Source organism: Rhinolophus sinicus, linkage group LG05 (assembly GCF_036562045.2).
Source record: "Rhinolophus sinicus isolate RSC01 linkage group LG05, ASM3656204v1, whole genome shotgun sequence".
In the NCBI taxonomy this organism is placed as follows: Eukaryota; Metazoa; Chordata; class Mammalia; order Chiroptera; family Rhinolophidae; genus Rhinolophus; species Rhinolophus sinicus.
The window spans coordinates 82,494,900-82,516,490 of NC_133755.1; positions in this window are offsets into that span (position 1 = coordinate 82,494,900).

The following is a 21,591-nucleotide window of genomic DNA, read 5'->3' on the forward strand; positions in this document are numbered from 1 at the left end:
TATACCCTCCTTCCCTTTGGGGTCTTAGTTAATAATAACCGATTTTTGTTTAATGATTTACAAAATGCTTTTTCATTGCAAATCCATATGCTCTGCACACAGTTCTCCCGGTTCAGTAGGCAAGGTGGGTGTTATTTTGGACCATCTGATAGATGAGCAAACTGGGGACCCGAGAGATGTCAGGGAATTACCAAAAGTCACATGGCAAGCCAGATCTCCACTGTTGATCATATACTTTTTCTTCATTCACACCACCTCCCCGACTCCGGCTGAGAAGCTGTATACACAAGAAAATATAACTAACATGGAATGGTATGGTAAGTATCAGAGCGGGGGTACAAACAAGAAGTGCTACTGGAGGTCAGAGAAAGGGTGAGAGATCTTCCAGATGTTTGGATCAGTTCAAACTGTTCAAATACAGCCTTTAGCCGGATCCTACGCAAGACTGTGTGTAACTGATGTGGTCTTTGGAAATGGGTCTCTGTTCAGCCTGTTCCCTCTCAACCTCAGACTCTCTTCAAACTCTCCTAATGGATGGAATTGGATTTCCCACATATGTCCATTATTTAGAGGAAATGCCCCGCCTCAGTAACTTCACACCTTTACCTTATTAAACTGCATGTATCTCAAAAACCCTAAGACAAGTATTCGTCAGGTAACCCAAGGACAGAAGTAAAAGCCCGTTTCCTCTGCAGCATGTCAAAGCTGTCTTCCCCGGGGTTCCCCTTTTATAGTAGGATGTCATATGACTTTTATCTTCCATTCATAATACCCGGGGGTGCCCAAGAAACGTATACAAGTAGACACTTTGGTCAATGTTGCTCAAGCAGTAGTTCCCCATCATCAGAAGTGTCTGGACGCTGATGGTAACCACTTTGAGCACCTCCTGTAATTGCAGAACTAAAACGTGACTTGTATTCATCTTTTGTTACTGGTATATATTGAATATTACAATTTTAATATAGTTTTCCTTTCTTACAATTTATATACATTTTTTGGCACCCTTTGTATATCCACATTTGTTTTAATAGTAGGTCTATTTGCTCTCCTCAAATCTTTGAGAATTCTTGTTCCAGAAGGAAGGGCTTCCTATATTCGCTGATACCCCTCTGTATACCCCTTGGGTACATACATCCCAGTTTGAGAAGCAATCTGTGAGAATTTCAGGCCGATAGCTAGAATTTTTCTCCTCCTCAACCAATTCCTTACATATGTGAGCTTTAACCCAAACCCAATAGCTTGTTAACACGTTGCGTACGGATCACAAGAATCTTCGGTTTTTCTGAGCCATGCGTTAAGGACGGACAATGAGAATTTCAAAAGATTGGGCAGAGAGCAGTGAGAGGCCAAGACAGGGAGGTGAGACGAGTGGCCATAGGGAACCAGCTGTGAACGTGCCTGCGCAGCGGCCCCCAAGGAAGACAATCCGGCCAGGCTCTCGGGAGATTTGGCCACGCATCATCTGGAGCCCATAGTGGGAAGAGGAAAGAAAAAATATCACACACGGGTGTGTAAAGTGTGCGCATCAAAAAAAGTGAGAAGTGAAACTCGGTACATATGCAATTTTTGCCGTGTCCCACTGCACAAAGGAAGCTGCTTTCTGCAGTATCACACCAGGAGGGATTACTAACATCATAGGTGAGTAAATCCTAAAAAATGCCATAGAAAAATAATAAATGACATAGAAGCATTTACGCTTTAAAGAGAAGAGTGCATTTTAAAGTAGTTTCTTTTAAAAACCTGCCGGAACAGAGGGGTATGAGGGATTTAAACCCCGCCGTACGCAGCGTGTTAAGTATTATCTTGGATGCACTATCCCACCAAAGCAAGTGATGCAGAAAGTCGGTCCTCCCACCAAGACATTCTGAAAGAGGGGTGGATAAAGACAAAGTAGAGAAAACTCCTGGGTGTCTGCAAGAGGCATAGAACCACCGATTTTGAGACGAGTCCTGAATATGGATCCTCTAGCTTTATAAAACAAAACGAAATAACAGAAACCAAAAGCACCTTGTTTTACCAAGAAGCATCTTTGGCTTAGTGAGGTTAAATGACTTGGCTAAGGTCACCACCAGTTTATGGAAAATTCAGGACTAGAACCCATATCGCAGCCTGTTTACTCCATAATATATAGAGCTAAGCAAGAGTAAAAGCTAATACTGTAAATAAATATTTACATCTCCTAAAGAAACATGTAAATGATAGGCCATGGAATGGAAAAAGTAGGAGATGAAGTTAAATAGAGGCCGTGACGGCAAGTAGAGGAGCGTATACTGGAAGATAAACAGTCAACTAAAGTGGTAGGGACTCGTAAATACAGGGTGGGACATTTAAATGGAACCATTTGGAGTCATGTAAACCGGGACTGAGTTCATTATAGCCTCTCTTATGGTACAGAACCGCATGTCAAAACTATTTGCTTTAGTCTTTTGACAAATGTGTTTTCGTCACAGAACCCACGAGGACTATGAGAAGGGTGGAGGTAATCTGGGAGAAGTCGGGACACAGCCCTTTGAAGCTCAGAGTGAAGTGTGATGGATGGGGAAACCATCACAAATCTTTAAGGGAAGAAGGCTCCAAGAGAGGACAGAGAAGATTCTGGCAGCAGTGTTGACTGCCTTGTTGGCCGGCCACATTTCATTCCACTAGTGAGACCTAACAGGCCCTGCTCCTCCCTGCGTCGGGGTCTTTGTACATGCTGTCCCTCCCACTGAGGGTGCTTCTCCCTCCTCTGACACCCTCTCTCTCCCCTCACTGTCTCCCTCTCATTCTTCAGGTCTAGCTGATAAGGCCTCACTTCCTCAGAGAAGCGCCTGTTGCCCTCCATTAGCTTCTCTCAGCACCGTCTACCTTTCCTTCATAGTGCTCACTTCAGTGTGTAATTATATGTTTGCTTGCATAATTGACGTTTATTGAACGTCTAACTCCCCCATGAGACTGGAAGCTTCCTGAGAGCAGTCTGTATGCATTTCATTCACCACTATGCCTGGAGCATAGTAGGTACCCAATCAATAATTGCAGATTGCACAAATAGGCACAAACGGGGGAGGCAGCGGTGTCGGAGGAGTGACCACTGCCCCCCACACACACCCAAGAAGTCAGGCAAGCTGTGTCCCTCTGGACCCAGTTTCTCATTTTCCAGAGTCTGTCTTTCTCTTTTTTGTCTCAGAGACATATGTCCTGTCTTTCTGTATGCCCTGTGTCCTTAGCTCCCTGAGAGTCTTTTAAACCAGCAAAGACAACATCTGAGAGAAAAGGAAAGATGCTTAGGGTTCTGTGACAGGGGGTCCCCTCGAACCAGAAAGTGGCAGCAGGGGGCAGTGACACCCTGGGAGAGTAATTTACAGAGGCAGGCTCCCTGCGAGGGAATCGCAAAGGCTCTCTCTCTCTCTCTCTCTCTCTCTCAAGCCAGGGTCAGCAGCGGCCCAAAGCCACAAACACTGACTTTAAAAGTCCCCCTAAGAGCTGCATCTTTCGAGTCCCCAAAACAATCGCGCCTTGTGCCCCAGGACACGGTGCGAGTTACACACTTAAAGCAGTTTCCACAGAACCACATTCAGTTGGTTTTAAACTCTGGGGAAAGCTGGCAGCCTCTTTGTGGGTTTTTTTAAAAACTAGTTAGAGGGACAATTAAACCTTTATGGGCCCCAGAATGTACCTATGCAGACATAAATAAGGATCATTCTTCATCACCGGAGAGAATCCACTTTCTGGCAACAGACATATTTTTCTGCCATTGCAGGACAGCGTTGAGCTCACATGTGAGAGCCTTTATGATGAGGGCAGGTGATGGGGGGTCAGCGTGAGCAGAGTTAGAACTCTGACCTTAAGTTTGCACAGGCCCTTTCTCAAAACGGACACATCACAGGACTTGGGCTTCGCTGGTCTTAAATAAATCACAAACTCCCAAAGCCTTCCCAGAAAGCTGCCAGGATTTGAAGCCAAAACTCATCTCGCTCCCTCCTTGTGTTACTTTGGGCCAAAATGCTCCATTTGTCAGAGTTCTGACTCCTTTATAACCACTCTTACGACACAATACAATGCATTCACATTTTACAGTGCAATGTCCTTGAATGGTCGGGATGTGTGTGTGTGTGTGTGTGTGTGTGTGTGTGTGTGTGTGTGTGTGTGTTTCGTGTGTTTTTTTTAATGCAATAATATCATTAAATGCACCAGGGGGCTCTCTTCTTAAAGGAACCTTTGAGTGAATTCTTTTGTTAAGAGAATCAGTCTTTTGTAAGGGAAATCATCAGCCAACAATTTGTTTTCCAAATCTGAGGTTTGCACAGGAGATTTTACTAAACCAGGCCCACTTCAGATGGCCTGTGCATTTTCTTTATTTTTCTGACTTTGGTAGAGACAAACTTTTCCTGAATAGACACTGTTGGGTAGGGATGCCGGAATCTCAAACACTTGAGAAATAAATCAGTTTCAATCGTTCCTGTCATCCATAATTCTCTAGAACCACCAGCTTAAATAAAGCAAAGTATAATGATCTCCTGACAAAGAATCCAGCCGCTTAGATTTGAGAGCCAATCTGTTGAAGTCAGTTCCAAAAAAAATTGCAAAGAACAGGGCGCTTTTTCTTCTTTTTTTATTATTGTAGATTTTTTTTATTGTGGCAAAATACATAGTATAATATTTATCATTTTAACCATTCATAAGTGTACGATTCAATGGCACTAAATAAATTAAATGCACAATGTTGTGTAACCATGACCACCACTATCTATACCCCTAACCTTTCATCATCCCCAATAAAAACTCTGTACCCATTAAACAATAACACACACACACACACACACACACACACACACACACAACCTCTATTCTACTTTCCATCTTTATGAACAGAACGATTTTAAACTCCAGCTTGACTTCAGGATGTTTTTTCTTCCCATGGCATGGCGACAGAATGCGGAAATCGTGGCCATCCCCTTTGCACCTTGTAGACGCTTCCCAATGCTGCCTCCCCATTCCCCTCACTTCCTTGGACAGTGTCTATGAGATGAAGTGGAGCTCATTTGAACGGCTTAAACTTGCAAAGGAGCTGCAGCCCCCGGAGGGAACAAAAGGAGGTCACTGGGTCTGAGTCTCTGTTACAAGCTCAGGAATGGCAAGAATTTTCTGACTTCAGTGGTCTGAGGAAGTAGGAACACGATGAGCTAGACGGCTCTTCTGGTGTCTGAAGCCTGTACGTGGCCCCCCCTTCAGTGCCCGTCAGCTGGAGTTCAGCACCTGAGATCTGTCAGGGCTAAGAGAGATGGGAATGCAAGAGGAGGCATGGAGGGCTCCCTTGGGCACCCTCAAATTCCACGCTATGGAATTTCTCACACTGAAAAACACTGGCTACACCACTCATAACCCCTGTGGAATTTCCATCTCTTGTACCCATTTGTGGCTGATGGAGCACACACAGAATGACTCACATCCTTCAGTTTAGGTTTTTGCTCACAGTGCTTAGAAATTCTCAAAGGAGCTAGCCTCCCCCACCTCTGCCCCCCACCTTCTCCAGTGCACAATTCAGGATAACTGGAAACTTGGCTTATGAAATCTGATTTCTCATTGTTTCAAGAACTACCTGGGAACCCCCAGGCTCACCTCCCCAAACCCCAGCCCTCCGGGGCCCTCAAGACAACCTGGCAAAGTGGTTTCCATGGCAGAGAAACAGTGGGCCAGCGGCAGTGGGAGCGGGACACCTCAAAAGCCGGAGGCCTGAGTTCCTTTTGCTGCCCCCTTGCTGGTGACCCTGAGCAAGTCACTTCACAGCTCTGGCCTCATTTTCCTCAAGTCGGGTGGGAGTGCCCTCCAACTACGAGAATGTGTGGGCAGCAGCGAGCGGAGCAAGGCTTTCCGATATCTGGAATTCTTGAAACAGGAAACAAAGCTCGTCATTTCCCACAGGTGCTGACATTAACGGAAAGGATGGCTGTAGGGAGGCGGAGGTGGAAATTTGGGGAAATAGGTGAGCAGATGGGTATATTTTAGGACAGGGTGAGAATGAAGTTTTGGTTGGATCTTTATGAGGAAATACTCCGCAGGCAGGTGGAAACAAGCACCTAGAATTAAGGAGAGAGATTGAAACTAATAATAAGAATGGAGTCAGGAGTCATGGCTGATACGTGAAATAGTAATCAAAGTACCAGCCAGTGCATATCAGTGCTTACATATGCCAGGCCCTCGGGGAGCCCTTCACACAGATGCGCTGCTACTACTCTTACAACACGCTATGACAAAGAGGTTGTTTTACACACCCGTCCTAACAGATGAGGAGAACTGAAGTCACCTGCCCAAGGTCGCACAGTGAATAAGTGGTAAACGTGGACTTGAACTGAAGGAGTCTGACCTCAGAGCCCTTGACCAGTCTTCTATGTGACCTCCTGAAAAAGAGGATCCTGAGAAGATGAAGATGCAGGTTAGCAATAAACTGGGAATGATCCAGGTGTCCTCACTGAGATGGGCAGTTGGATTGGCTCTGCCAGATGAAACACTAATACTGAGCGCCCACTATGTGCCAGGCTCTGGAGTCAGGGGCAACGCATATATTATCTTATTTAGTCCTCTCACAAATCCTACAAAGGAGGTGTTATGGTGCCGATTTCCAGAAGAGGAAACTGAGGCTCCAAGAGCTTACGGGATTTACCCCGCTAGTAAGTCTCAGAGCTGGGAACGCAAAGCCAAGCTGTGTGCTTCGGGGGTCAGCTCAAGGGTTGCCTCCCCGAAGCAAGCAGTTGTTCCTGATTGCCCTTCAACAGTCATATAGTGAACCCTCTGGACATTTCTGGTATGTCTTTGTGGTTTTTTAAAATTTTATTGGGGAATATTGGGGGGCGGTGTGTATGGGGACAGAGTTCCAGAAAGCAGTTTCCAGGCTCTCAGCCTCAGGGAGAAAGGTGCTGGCTCGGGTAGTAGATGGCCATCAGCTGTGACTAGTTGGCCATCAGCTGTTACCGGATAGCAATTAGCCACTGATATAACTGCCGTGGCTACGCTAGCAAGCGTGGATTGCAGTTAACAAGTGGGGTCGGTTGGCAGAGAAGCGGATGGCAGATTGCGGATAGTGTGGCTCCTGCTTTCGGTGTCCCTGATCCAGCCACCAGTGAGAATATAGCAGTATGACTCCCCTATCTATGGCTTCATGAGTGTTCCTTTTTGGCCTCGCCATATCCTGCATTCTTATGCGGGGAGTGGGACCAGAGTCCCTGCATGACAGTGTGTTTCCCAGGGCCCATCAGCTCCAAGTCATTGTCCTTCAATCTAGTTGTGGAGGGCGCAGCTCAGCTCCAAATCCAGTTGCCGTTTTCAATCTTGGTTGCAGGGGGTGCAGCCCACCATCCCATGTGGGAATTGAACCAGCAACCTTGTTGTTAAGAGCTCCCGCTCTAACCAACAGCCATCTGGCCACCCCTCCGGAGGCTCAGCAGCAGCTCATTGTCTTCAATCTAGTTGTGGAGGGCGCAGCTCACTGGCCCATGTGGGAATCGAACCAGCAACCCTGCTGCTCAGAGCTCATGCTCCAACCAACTGAGCCATCCTGCCACCCTCTGGTATGTTTTGTATAAGGTTTCTCCCTTGAATTAGATTGTTGTTGAAACCAGTATTTGAAATCAGTGTTTCCAGAAGTTGCTAAAGAGTTATCAACTGCCTTGAACCAATGTTAAAGGTTACTATGTGCATATTCAAGTTAACTTAGAATAAAGCAGTGCCTCTAAGTTGTGGTTCCTGAGACACACCCAGCTTATTGCAAACACACTGAGCTCCAAGGATTGGCCTAAGGGTAATCCAATTCCTGCTATAAGAAGAGGTCAACTAGAGGCTTTCCACAGCATTCTTCATCACTCTACTTCATCACCTCCTTTCAGGAAGGGAGAGTCTTTCCTCTGGACTCTATCCTGGCAGGCTGGAAGGCCAGTAATTGTCCCTGGCAGCCATCTTACTACCAGCTTCACTACAGGGGACCCCTGAAGTCCAGCCTCTTGCCTGAGGTTCCCCAGCATCAAACCAACACACTCGTTATTTTTTAAGCCGGTTCCACTTGGGATACTTGCAGCCCCCAACTCCCACTGGAATGTACGCAGCAGGAAGGCACAAACCATGTCTGTCCCCTTCACTGCTACATCTCTAGCCCTTACTATAGAATTAAGCACGGAGAGCTAACTCACTACATAGCTGAATGAATGAGTCGAGAAGCAGTGAATTAACCTAATATCATAGACTCAGAGGATGGTATCACTGGAAAACATTTTCTTTTCCCCCCTTTCTTCCTCCTGCCCCCCACCACCACTCCGGTTCCAGCCGTTGTTTCTCAGTCTAGTTGTGTAGGACACAGCTCCCCGGCCCAGGCTGGTGTTATGAGCCTTGCGCTCCCCGGGCTGAGGCAGTCGGTCGCCGGTCGGCTGCTCACAGCAGCTCAGGGCAGCTCTCGCCGGCTGCTGGCCCCTCACGATGGCTACCAGCCACTTGTGCTGGCCCCAGAAAACATTTTTTAAATCGTCTAATCAAGTCTTCTCTCTTTGCTACACTGTGGTGAATAAAGAAGAGCTGCTGGGTTAGGAAATGTAGTAGACGCTGTCCCTCTAATTAGGACAGACACCCTCTGGGGCCAGGGAGGACCTTCAGTCTGTGAGGCAGGCATCCCAGGAGAACTTTGGCGCCATGCCCGGTTCCAGGTGGAGAACAAGACACCAGGAAGGCTCGGCCCCCCAGATAAATACAACCTCAGCATCAGTTAATAGAAATGGGGACTTGGTAAGAAAGATACAAATTTTTATGTTATGAATTTTTTTTTAAAGTACGAATATCTTTGAATGTAGTAGTTGGTTAATGTTCAATGTTGACTATTTGTCATGAATAAATTATGGGAAATACATGACTATGGCTCTATGGGCCTTTAGCACGGAGAGCTGAGGTTACCCACAGCTGCCTTCGTGAGGACACACCTCTCTAAAAATCCAAAATTATAAAAGGAAAGATATGTAGCATTGGCAGACTTCACAACTCCCTTACATTGCATTCAAGAGGTCTAATCTGTACTTTTTACACAACATTTTGTTTCTTCTAAAATCGACTTTATTGAGGTATAATCTTCGTGACTAAAATGTGCCAATTTTAAGCATACATTTTGGTGAGTTTTGACAAATCTATATACCAGGTAACCATTACCACCGTCAAAAAGAATACTTCCGTCACACCCAAAAGTTTCCTGGTGCTCATTTGTAGTCAATACTCTGCTTCTTCTCCCAGGCCCCAGACAACCATTGAGCTACTTTCTGTCACTATGAAAGACACTATTAGATTAGTTTTGTAGGTTAGTTTTACTCTTTTAAAACTTCATATAAATGGAATTATACAATATGTAGTTGCATTAGTTAGCTAGAGCTGCTATAAAATACCACAGACTGGGAGGTGTAAACAACAGAAATGGATTTTCTCACAGGTGGAGGATGATCTTGGAAGACCAAGATGAAGGTGTCAGCAGGGTTGGTTTCTCCTGAGGCCTCTCTCTTTGGCTTGCAGCAGGGTTGCCTTCTCCTGTGTCCTCACGTGGCCTTTTCTTTGTGGGTGCTCACCCTGGTGTCTGTCTCTTTTTATAAGGACACCAGTCCTATTGGATTAGGGCCCCACCCTCATGACCTCATGTAACCTTAATTACCTCTGTAAAGGTCCTGCCTCCAAATATAGTCACATTGGTTAGGGTTTCAACATAGGAATGTGGGGACACAATTCAGTTCATAACAGTAGTCTCTTGTGTCTAATGTCTATGATTCAGCATGCTGTCTATATGATTCATCTGTTTTGTGGCATTTATCAGTAGTTTTTTCCTTTTTTATTGCAGAGAGTAGTCCATGAATATACCACAGTTTGTTTATCCATTTATCTATTGATGGATATTTGGATTATTTTTAGTTTTTTACTATTAGGAATAAAGTTCCTATAAATATTCTAGTATGTCTTTTGGTGAACATATATTTTCATTTCTCTTCGGTAAATACCTAGGAGTGCAATTACTGGATTATATGGTAAGTATGTTTAATTTTATAAGAAACTGCCAACCATTTCTCCAATGTGGTTCTCTCATTTTACATTTCCACCAGCAGTGGAAAGTTTCAGTTGTTCCAAATCCTTACCAACACTTGGTATTGTCAATCTTTTTTTTTTTTTTTTAAAGCCATTCTACTAAGGGTGTAATGGTTTCTCATTGTGGTTTTAATTTGCATTTCCTTGATGACTAAAAATGTTGAGGATTTTTTTTCATGTGCTTATTTTTCATCCAGAGGTCTCTTATGGTGAGTGTCCATTAAATCTTTGGCTTATTTTAAAAATTGGGTTGTTGGTTTCTCATTACTGAGTTGTGAGAATTCTTTACATATTCCAAATACAATTCCTTCATTGGTTATATACTTTGCAAATATTTTTCTCCTAATCTGTGGCTTTTCATTCTCCTAACAGTGTCTTTCACAAAGCAGACATTTTTCATTTTGATTAACTCCGGTTTATCAATTTTTCCTTATGGATCATGCTTTTTGTCTCATGTTGTCAGGAATAAAGACAGTTTTACTTCTTCTTTTCCAATCTGGATGCCTTTTTTTTTCTTTCCTTATTGAACTGGCTAAAACCTTTAGTGTAATGTTGAAGAGAAGTGGTGAGAGCAGGTATCCTTCTCTTGCTACTCATTTTAGAGGGAAAGCATTCAGTCTCATGGTTAAGTATGATGTTAGCTGTAGGTTTTCACAGATGTTCTTTATCAGGTTGAGGAAGTTTCCTTCTACTTGTTTGCTGAGAGTTTTTATTCAGGAATGTTGTATTTTTGTCAAAAGTTTTTTCTTCATTCATTAAGATGATCACATGGTTTTTCTTTCTTTGTTAATATTATGAATTATATTGATTTTCTAATGTTAAGTCATCCTTGCATTCCTGGAATAAACCCCACTTCGTCAATGATGTAGTTTACCTTTTTATATATTGTTGGATTTGATTTGGTAAAATTTTGTTTGGAATTTTTGCATGTGTGTCCATGAGGGATATTGGTCTGTAGTTCCCTTCTAAATGTGTTTGTCTGGTTTTAGTATCAGGGTAATACTGGTCTCAGAATTAGTTGGGAAGTATTTATTCTCTTCAGTTTTCTGATTTTGTACGAATTGGTGTTATTTTTCCTTTAAATATTTGTAGAATTTACCAGTAATGTCATATAGGCCTGGAGTTTTCTTTGGGGGAAAGTTTTAAGCTACCAATTCAATTTCGTTTACTGGGATATTCAGGTTATCTATTCTTAATGAGTGAGTTTGCATAGTTTGTTTTTCAAAAACTTTCTCCATTGCATCTAAGTTGTCTAATGTATTGGTATTAATTGTTCATTGTTTACATTAGTAAAGTTGTTCATAATATTCCCTATTATCCTTTTGTTACCTGTAAAATCTGTAGTGAGGTCACCCCTCTTAATACTGTTGTTGGTAATTTGTGTCTCCTCTTTTCCTGATTAACGTGGCTAAAGGTTTAATCAATATTATTGATCTCAAAGAACTAGATTTTGGCTTCATTGGTTTTCTTCATTGTTTTGCTGTATTCTATTTTATTAATTTATCCTCTAATCTTTTTTTTTTTTTTTTTTTTTTTTTTTTTTAAGATTTTATTGCAGAAGGGGAACAGGACTTTATTGGGGAACAGTGTGTACTGCCAGGACTTTTTCCAAGTCAAGTTGTTGTCCTTTCAATCGTAGTTGTGGAGGGCGCAGCTCAGCTTCAGGTCCAGTTGCCATTGTTAGTTGCAGGGGGTGCAGCCCACCATCCCTTGTGGGAGTCAAACTGGCAATCTTGTGGTTAAGAGCCCACACTCCAACAAACTGAGCCATCTGGGAGCTCAGTGGCAGCTCAGTTCAAGGTGCCGTGTTCAATCTTAGTTGCAGGGGGAGGAGCCCACCATCCCTTGCGGGAGTCAAGGAGTCGAGTTGAACCGGCAACCTCGTGTTTGAGAGCCCACTGGCCCATGTGAGAACCAAACCAGCAGCCTTTGGTGGCGTTAGGAGCACGGAGCTCCAACCACCTGAGCCACCAGGCCGGCCCTTATCCTCTAATCTTTATTATTTCCTTCCTTCTGCCTACTTTGGGTTCATTTGCTCTTATTTTTCTAGTTCCTTAAAATGGGAGCTGAGGTTTCTGATTTGAAACCTTTTAAGTATACTAATTAGTAGCAGCCCACGCATTTTGATATGTTGATTTTTCATATTCATTCCATTCAAAATACATTCAAGTTTCCCTATTCTATTTTTATTTGGCTGATAGATTATTTAGAACTATATTATCTGGTTACAAAATACTTGGAGATTTTTCAAGAATCTTTCTGTTATAGACTTCTAATTTAATTCCATTGTGATGAGAGAACATTTTTCATGACTTGAATCTTTTAAAATTTGAGACTTGTTTTATGGCCCAGAATATGGCCTATTTTAGTGAATGTTCTACGTGCATTTAAAAAGAATGTGCATTCTGCTGTTGTTGGATGGAGTGTTTTATAAATGTTAATTAGGTCAAGTTGATTAATGGTGTTTCGTCTTCCGTATCTTTGATTATTTTCTACCTACTTGTATGTCAATTATTAAGAATGAGTATTGACCTCTCCTACTATAATTGTGATTTGTCTATTTGTCTCGCGCTTCTATCAGTGTTCACTTTGTGTATTTTGAAACTCTGTTATGAGGTGCATAAACCTTTCACATTAAGTCATTTTGTTGAATTGATCCCTTTATCATTATGAAATGATCTTTATACCTGACAATATTCTTTGCCCTGAAATCTACTTCATCTTATATTAATATAGCCACTCCATCTTTCTTTTTTCTTGTTCTTTTTTATTTCACAACAATTTTAATTCAATAATATATCATGGACATCTTTCCAAGTCATAGACATCTTTTTTGTTTTTAAGATATAACTGACACATAACATATTAGTTTCAGGTGTACAACATATTGATTCTGTATACGTCTATATTGTGCAATGATCATGACAATGAGTCTAGTTAATATCCATCTCCAAGCATAGTTACAAAATGTTTCTTGTGATGTGAAGATATATCTCTTAGCAAATTCCAAATATATAATACAGTATTATTAACTATACTCACCATACTGTACATTACATCCCCAGGTCCATCTTTCTTTTGATTAGCATTAGCATAATATATCTTTTTCCACCCTTATACTTTTGGACATATCTGTGTCTTTATATTTAAAGCATGTTTCTTATAAGCACCATATAATTTGTCTTACTTTTTTACCCAATCTGAAAGTCTCTGCCTTTTAATCAGAGTATTAAGACCATTTACTTCTTTTTATTCACCTCAAAGAAATACATATATTTTTTGGTTTGGTTTGGTTTGGTTTAAATTGTGGTATAATACACATAACACAAAATTTATCATCTTAATTTTTTTAAGTGTACAGTTCAGTAGTGTTAAGTGTATTCACATTGTTGTCAAATAATCTCCAGGACTTTTTCATCTTGCAAAACTGAAACTCTATACCTATAAACAATAACTCATTTTCCTCTCCCCAGCCTCTGGCAACTACCATTCTACTTTTTGTTTCTATGAGTTTGGTTACTCTAGATACCTCATATAATTGAAATCATACAGCATAGACAATTACCTTTAATGTGATTATTGATATGGTTAAGTTTAAGCCTATCATCTTGTTACTTGTTTTACATTGATTGCATTTCTTTTTGTTCCCTTTTTCCTCTCTTTTTTTTGTCTTCTTTTGGATTGAGTATTTTTTATGATTTCATTTTATTTCCTTCATTGGCTTAGTAGCCATAATTCTTTGTTTTGTTATTTTAGTGGTTGCTTTAGGATTTATGGTACAAAAACCTCAGTATAGTGTACAGCCACTTCTTCCCCTGGCCTTTATGCTATTGTTGTCACACTTGTTACTCATACGCATGTAATAAACCACACAATAAGTCATAATTATTTTGTTTAAGCAGACAGTTATCTTCGAAAGTAATATACACAGCTTAAAGAAATCTAATGTATTTGCCTTTTCTAAGTGCTCTTCATTCCTTTGGGTATATCCATGTTTCCACTTAGTATCACTTGCCTTCTGCCTTTCTGCCTAAAGGACTTCCTTGAATATTTCTAACAGTGCAGTTCTGCTGGTGATAAGTTCTTTCAGCCTTTGTATGTCTGAAAAGATCTTTATTATACCTTCATTTTTGAAGGTATTTTTGCTGGGTATAGGATTTTGATTGAGAGGTGTTTTTTGTTGGTGGTGGTGGTGGGGGGTTGTTGTATTTTGTTTGTTTTGCTTTCAGTATTTTATTTTGCTCCACTGTTTTCTCTCTTGCACTGTTTCCAGTAAGAAATCTGCGGTTATCCTTATATTTGTTCCTCTGTGTATAGTGTGTCTTTTTTCTCCAGCTGCTTCTAAGAGTTTCTCTTTTCACAGGTATTGAGCAGGTGGATCAGATGTGTGTTGATGTTGTTCTTTTCAAGTTTCTTGTGCTTGGAGCTCATTGTGTTTCTTGGATCTGTGAGATTATAGTTTTCATTAAATTTAGAAAAACTTTGGCCATTATTTCTTCAAATAATTTTCCTGTTCTTTTGCATTTTTGGGGGGAACTCCAATTACATGTGTATTAAGCTGTCTGAAGTTGTTCCATAGGTCACTGATGCACTTTTTATTTTTTTAAACTTCTCTTTTTCTGTATGTATGATTTTGAAGTTTCTATTGTTATGTCTTCCTGCTCACTAAAATTTTCTTCTAAAATGTGAAATTTGTTATTAATCTTAGCCAGTGTGATTTTCGTCTCATTTATTGTAGTTTTCATCTCTATAAGTTTGGTTTGTGTCTTCTTTACGTCGCACATGGGTTTGAACACACGGAATACAGTTATAATAGTTGGTTTAACATCCTTGGCTGCTAATTATAACATCTGTGTCAGTTCTGGGTCAATATTGATTGTTTTACTTTTCTCCTCATCATGGACCATATTTTGCATGCCTGATAATCTTTGTTTACATACCAGACATTGTGAATTTTACCTTGTTGGGTGCTGCATATTTTGATATTTCTGTAAATCTTCTGAGCTTCGTGGTGGGACTTGGAAATAGTTTGATTCAATTGGTCTTACTTTTAAGAGCTATCAGGTGGGACCAGAACAGCATTTTGGGTAGGGCTAACTATTCTCCACTACTGAGGCAATACCCTTTTGAGTATTCTAACTAATGACCCATTACTTACAAAGTTTTCCAGTCTGGCTGGTGGAAACACTGTCCCAGTGGTGTATGAACACCTAGCATTTTTCTCTAAGCCTCTCTTATGGTTCTTTCCCAGCCCTGGGTAGTTTCCTCACACTCATGAGTCAATCATGCCATGAGTCAGTCCTGGTGAACACTTGAAAGAGAACCCCCACAGATCTCCAGCTCTCTGTGCAGCTCTTTCCTCTCCAGTACTCTGTCCTGCAAATTCTGGCCACCTCTGTCTCCCCAGACTTTTATGTCTCCTCAGCTCAGAGAATTTGCTATGGTCTGCTTGGGTTTCTTCTTCCTGTGCTGCATTCTGGAAATCCTCATAAAGCAGTAAGCTTGGACAATTGAAGGGCTTATCTTGTTTGTTTTCCCATCTCTCAGGAACTGTTCTTCATTGCCTGAAATGGTTGGATAACTATTGTTTCCTATATTTTGTCTGATTTCTTGTGGAGTATTTGTTTGTCGTTTCAGGCAGGGGAATAAATCTAGTTCCTGTTGCTCCATCTTGGCTGGAAGCAAAGTCATTCTTTAACTTAAAATTATTTCTTATCCTTTGTTGCAACTAAAACAGTGCTCGGTATGAGTACATGGTTGGTTCATTCATTGAATGCTTCTTGAATTAATTCATCTTTGTAAGCAGTGATATCCAAACAAAAGTTTGTTTAAATAGTTTAATAGTTTGTTTAAATATTGATGGGTTAATTTTTAAATGTTAAATAACAAATTATTTTAATTATTACTTAAATGAAGACAATATTCATTTATGAAATTACATGGAGGCAGATTAAACATTTTTTAGAAATACACTATAGAAATTTTTCTGAAATGTTTGCTTCATGTGAACCTGCTTTTATTTATTTATTTTAAATTATTTTCTAACTTATAGAAAATGATAAATATGAGATCAACACATCTATAGCAAGAGCCATGTTTATTGTCACTATAGGAGTCTCCCTGAATGCCTGGCACATAGTAAATATGCAATATATACTTAAAAAATGATTGAATGAATAGAACATTTTTCTTCTTTACCTAACGATATTATTTTATTTCAATAACGTCTATATCAGATATACCTATCCTCTTATTTTATAAATTGAAGTTCTATTCATAATAGATCTAAGCGGCTTCTGGTCCCTTCACAATGTGCTCTGTTGCCCTCACTTTGTAACAGTCTTTTGTCAGTGAAGTTAACACAATTCATATTTCTTTCTTTATAACAGAGGCCAACATTTTGATTTGGAAATCTTAATTGAAGAGGTTTGGCGTATATGCCTGGAAACATCAGACTTGCATAACACTTTGACTTCTAGCTTAATTTTTGTGGATTCTTAGAGCTCTAGCCCCTTGCCTCAAGCTGTGTCCCCATGTGTTATGCCCTTCTGTGGTCCAGCCAAATCTTGTGCATCCTTCAGGCTCAGCTCAAGCCTTCCTTCCTCCATGAAGCCTTCTCCTGCCACAGCGATTTCACCCTTCTGCCTGTTCCTTCGAATTTAATTATCTTTTCCGTTCACTTGGTACCTAATCAACCATACTGCCTTACCATACCCTTTGTGCTTATGTGGGAATATCTGTCTGACCCAATTCGTAACCTCCTTCAGAATAGAGGCCTACATGTACCTAGCACAGTAATAATAATAATAATGATGATAATACAGTAACCAGCAGTTATTGAGTACTTACTATGTACCAGCCCTTGTCCTAAGAGCTCATCAGGTATGAATGACTTTAATCAATCTTTTAATCACTCACGCTACTCATACTAAGGAAGCTGAGGCCAGGAGAGTTCGGTCACATGCTCAGGGTGGCTAGCAGAGCCAGGATTCAAACTCAAGAATTCTGGTTCCAGAGCCTGACCCTCCGCCACTTGCACTGGGCCGAGGCACTGGGGAGTGCAGTCATTACTCAGTGCATCTGTGTTGAATGGATGAAAACATGGAGTTTGGCCTGTGCCGGAGGGAAACCTCCAGCAGAGGCCCTGTCCTGTTACTCTCACAGCTTTGCCAGTTCCCATCACTATTCCTACATCACTACTGTTGTTTCAGGAGCAAGATCCTGTGTGGTCCAGCAGGAAAAAGGGAAGACAGCAGTGAGATGCCTACACCCCTTGCCTGCCTTTCTCCCTTGCAGGTTGGGCGAAGAGCAAGTTGGGACAATTCTTCTTTCTGCCACCCCTTGGCTCTCAGAGCCAGCCAGCAAAGTGGAGCAGGGAGAAGCAGAAAGCAAGGCATGGGGTAGTGCCAGCCTCAGGATCACTGGTTTCTGGGACCTGGGCCTCCCGAGGCTCAATCAACCGGATGTGCCTTTAGCTTACCAGAATTCAACCGGATTTACAGAGATAAAATCAATCTGACCCTTAATTCCCTAAATGTAATTTATGGGCTTGCCTTCTGTGTGCTGAAACACGTCTGGCTATCCGAAATCTGGTAATTATTTATGTAAACACGGCATCCTGCCTTTGTGGATTATAATTGGACTTGAACAACAAGAAATGGGGACTTACACAGCTGGGACAGCGCTGATGCCCTCCTTTTGAAAACACTCACCTGAGTCTTTGAAACCTTCCCTGGATAGCTTTAACCAGACCGAAAAAGAAAAAAAACCCACAATTTATTTTTTATTTATTTTATTTTTTGCTGTTTCCTCCCTCAGCAGGCCTGGGCAGATTTATTCCCGAACACCACCAGGTTTTATAGGTCCTCTCAGAGAACGGGGTAAGATACCTCCACCACCTTGGCTGGACCCAAACTGAGAGGACATGAGCCCTGGGGTGGAGGCCTCCACAGATCTCCTCATTGTCTGTTGGAACATGAATTTTATCCCACCACTAAGAATAAACAGGATTAAGAATTTAATGCTGTTTGGAAAAGAGGAGAGGTGGCTGGTGAAAGAGAAAGGTCTTTGCTTCTTATTCATGCTGCGAGTTCCCCAGGAACCTTCGCAGTACACACACACACACACACACACACACACACACACACACACACACACACGCACACACACACACACACAAGAGCCAGGAGGATTATGGCAAAGAAAATGAGCTGATTGAGCCAGATGGTTCGGGAAGCACTCCCAGGAGGCCTCTGGGCTGGATGAATCTGCATCTTTAAATAACATTAATTTCTGAAAGGCCTAAATTGTTTCCTAAATTACTGCACTGAACTCTTAGCTTTCATCTATTTTTATGGCACATCTCCTAGTTGAAGGCAGGAGCTGCTGCTTTCTGAGGAGCCAGCTTTGGAGAAATTCCTCATCCTCTGTGCAGCCGGTTTCAAGAAGGAAAAGAAATCTTTAAGAATCAAGGTGCTTTGAAAAAACGGATTTCAGCAGAAACAACCACTCCTGGGTGATCTGAACAAACCTCCCAGTTCTAATGCCACTCATTTCCTCAGTAGCCAGGGGCAAACCAATTAACCTCAGTTTCCCCATCTGTAAAATGGGGTTAATAACGCTTACCTGCTGCAGGAGTGCTGTGAGGTTTTAATTGGGTAATGGTTGTGGAGCCCTTTGATGTACTAAGTTTTATTAACTTCCAAGGGATTCCCTGAGGCCAGAAAAAGCAGTTAAAACCCAAGAGAGAAGAAAGGCATTGAAACGCAAAGCCGGCTAAGCATTTCACCTCAAGCTCTCATTTCAGAAGCACAGAGTCCGACTGCTCCAGCGCCAGTGGAAAGCGGTGACCAGGGCTGGGGGCTGTCAATGGCATTTGGGGAGGGAAAGTCTGAATATTGTCTCAGAAGGAGCTCAGCTTTCAGATCAGGGAGGGTAAAGGTAAACAAATAGCCTTGCTTGATCAAACCAAGACTATTCTTTGGCCTCTTAAGGTTCTTTTCTAGCAGCAAGTCTCCAGGAAGGGAATTATTTTGGTGTTAATCCAAGGTCCTTGGAATTGAATTTAGAAACCCCCAGCTTCTGGCTTCCTGCTTCCCAACAATTAAATAAGAGAGAACTCAAGGTCTGGCCTCTAGCCAGGGTTCCTGACCAGAGAAGGGGTGGGGAGCAGCATTGGCCAAGGCTCAGAGCACCAGGGTTTTTTTCGAGCTCCATCACTCACAGCTCGGTGCACGGGACCAGGTCCCTAGGCCAGCTCTGTACCCCAGTCTCCGACTTTGTAAAAATGACTTCAATCAGACATCCTTGCCTTCAGGGCCCAGATAATTAAGATTTGGAATGTGAAAGTGCATTGAAATTATAAAGCACGCTCAAGGTGTTAGCTATTATACTTCAGGACAAACCCCTACTTTTCCTTCAGTAACTTAAAAATCTCAATTATTTGAATAATTGTACTCCAAGTCAACTCATTCAGCCTGAGAAACTCCATCCCCCTCTCTAACTTTTGATTCCCCCCCCACCACCACGACGTGTTCAGGGCCCACTAATAAGTCACTGAGATGGGACGTCAGTTACATGGACACAGCCCAGCAGGGGGGTACCGGCTTGTCCCAGTCTGTCTGGGACCCGCCCAGGTTCAGCACTGAAAAATCTCATGTACTAGGAACCCCCAACCCCAGGCAAATGGAATGGTCGGTCATCCTACCAGGTCCTTGAGCTGGTTAGAAAGTGCTGATTACCAGTTCCTGACAAATAGTGATTGCCCCAACACGGGCATAGTGTGGAAAAAGAGGCACGGGGTGTGTCAGAGGAGCACTGGACAGGGAGTCCTCTGACGGGGCTCTCATTCCTGGCGCTACCACTATCTGTTGACCTCCGATCAGACCTGTGACCTCAGGTTCCTCACTAGTAAAGGGAAGAGTTTGATGTAACGCCGTCTCACCTTTCCCTCCAGGAGAAAAGGCCACAGCGACTTGCCCCAAAAATAAAATAAAGGGATAGAAAAAAAAACTTACCCAGCCCCAGAGGGGATGCTGTGTGGTTTTTGACAAGAGAGGCCAGCGGTGGAAACACACTAGGGACCAAGTCCATCTCTGCTTGTGGGACTCTGAGGGCTCACGGACTCCTGAACCCCCTTTCTCTGTGAGCAGCAAGCACGTGGCTGGGACTGTGGCCATCCTAAACTAACAGCTGGGTGCCACACATAGTTCTTTAGGTCACTTTCCTGCCTAAAATGAGTGCATTATCCCCCTGAAATTCAAGAGTTTTCCAAGGCTGTGTTAGATTGAAGTTTGGCAAAATGGAGTGCTGAGTCCAAAACTTAAAACAAGTTAAAAGACCTGCGTTGCTTCCCTTATCACCGTTCACTAAGCTACACCTTTTTTTCATGTGGTTTTCTAGAACTGTACTTTCATTTGCAATATAAAAGTAAAGAAAAATACCTGCTGCTAACAGAAGTGAAACCACATTAATTATACCTATGTTTTGTCTTCGCTGCCCAGATTCTCCAGCCAAACCACTGCTTGGATCCCCCCTTTGTTTGAGCCAGGTAGACGGGAGATAATCAGGGTTGGGATTGTTTAGGTGGGGGCATTCACTTTTGGGGGGTTGATTTTTTTTAAAGTGCCCTTGACAGGAGCTTATGTTAATGAAAGCAGTTTTCTCATGACAGATCAGAACTTGGCCTTTATAGCACTAAAAAAAAAAAAAAAATTACGTTGAGAAGAAATGGGGAACAATGATTGAATCAAAGCCGCCCTCAGCAGCCTTCCCCCTCTCCACCCCATCTGAAAACAGCCCTGTTTCAATTTCACCGCTGAGCTCAGCCTGCCTGCTCCAGACGTCCAGACCTCACACTCTATAAATCGTCGCTGCCCTTGCCCCAGAGTTGCTGACTATATGTATTTTTTGGGCCCAGCATTAATTCCCTCATCCTTGGCTGGTGACATTAAGATTTGTAACTGATAGAATGTGTTTTTAATGTATTTCCTGCAGGTTACTATTAAAGAAATCTAATTCTTCTGAACTTGCAAAAGGTTCTGCTTCCACTAAAAAAAAAAGGTAGTATTACGGGAAGAATTTCCCCTCAGCCTCCAGATGGACTGGGCAGCCAGCGGGGCCTGGGGCTCCGGAATTCTCTGCTTAGCTCTGCCACTCTCTCTTCCTCCTCCCGCCCAGTCTGTTCTCTTCTCTGCGCCTTAGTTGTCCTGGGTATGAAATGAGGATAAATATTTGTCTACAAGATGAGGGGTGTTGTAAGGATTAATTGGTTGGTGCTTTGGGAAGCCTTTGAAGATGAAAGACGCTCTCTGCAGATGCTAAATAAACTCATAATGTGTCTGGTTTTAATGAGCCAGGTGAAACCAGTGGGGATGGCTAGAGATTAACTGTGCCTAGTCCAGAGCCTGCCTGCATGGACTGAGCTGAAAACTGGGTGGAGCTCCCCACTGGCTGGCTGGCTCCTGGCACAGAGCCTGGCACTTTGGTACCTATAAATATATGCAAAAGCAACCGACT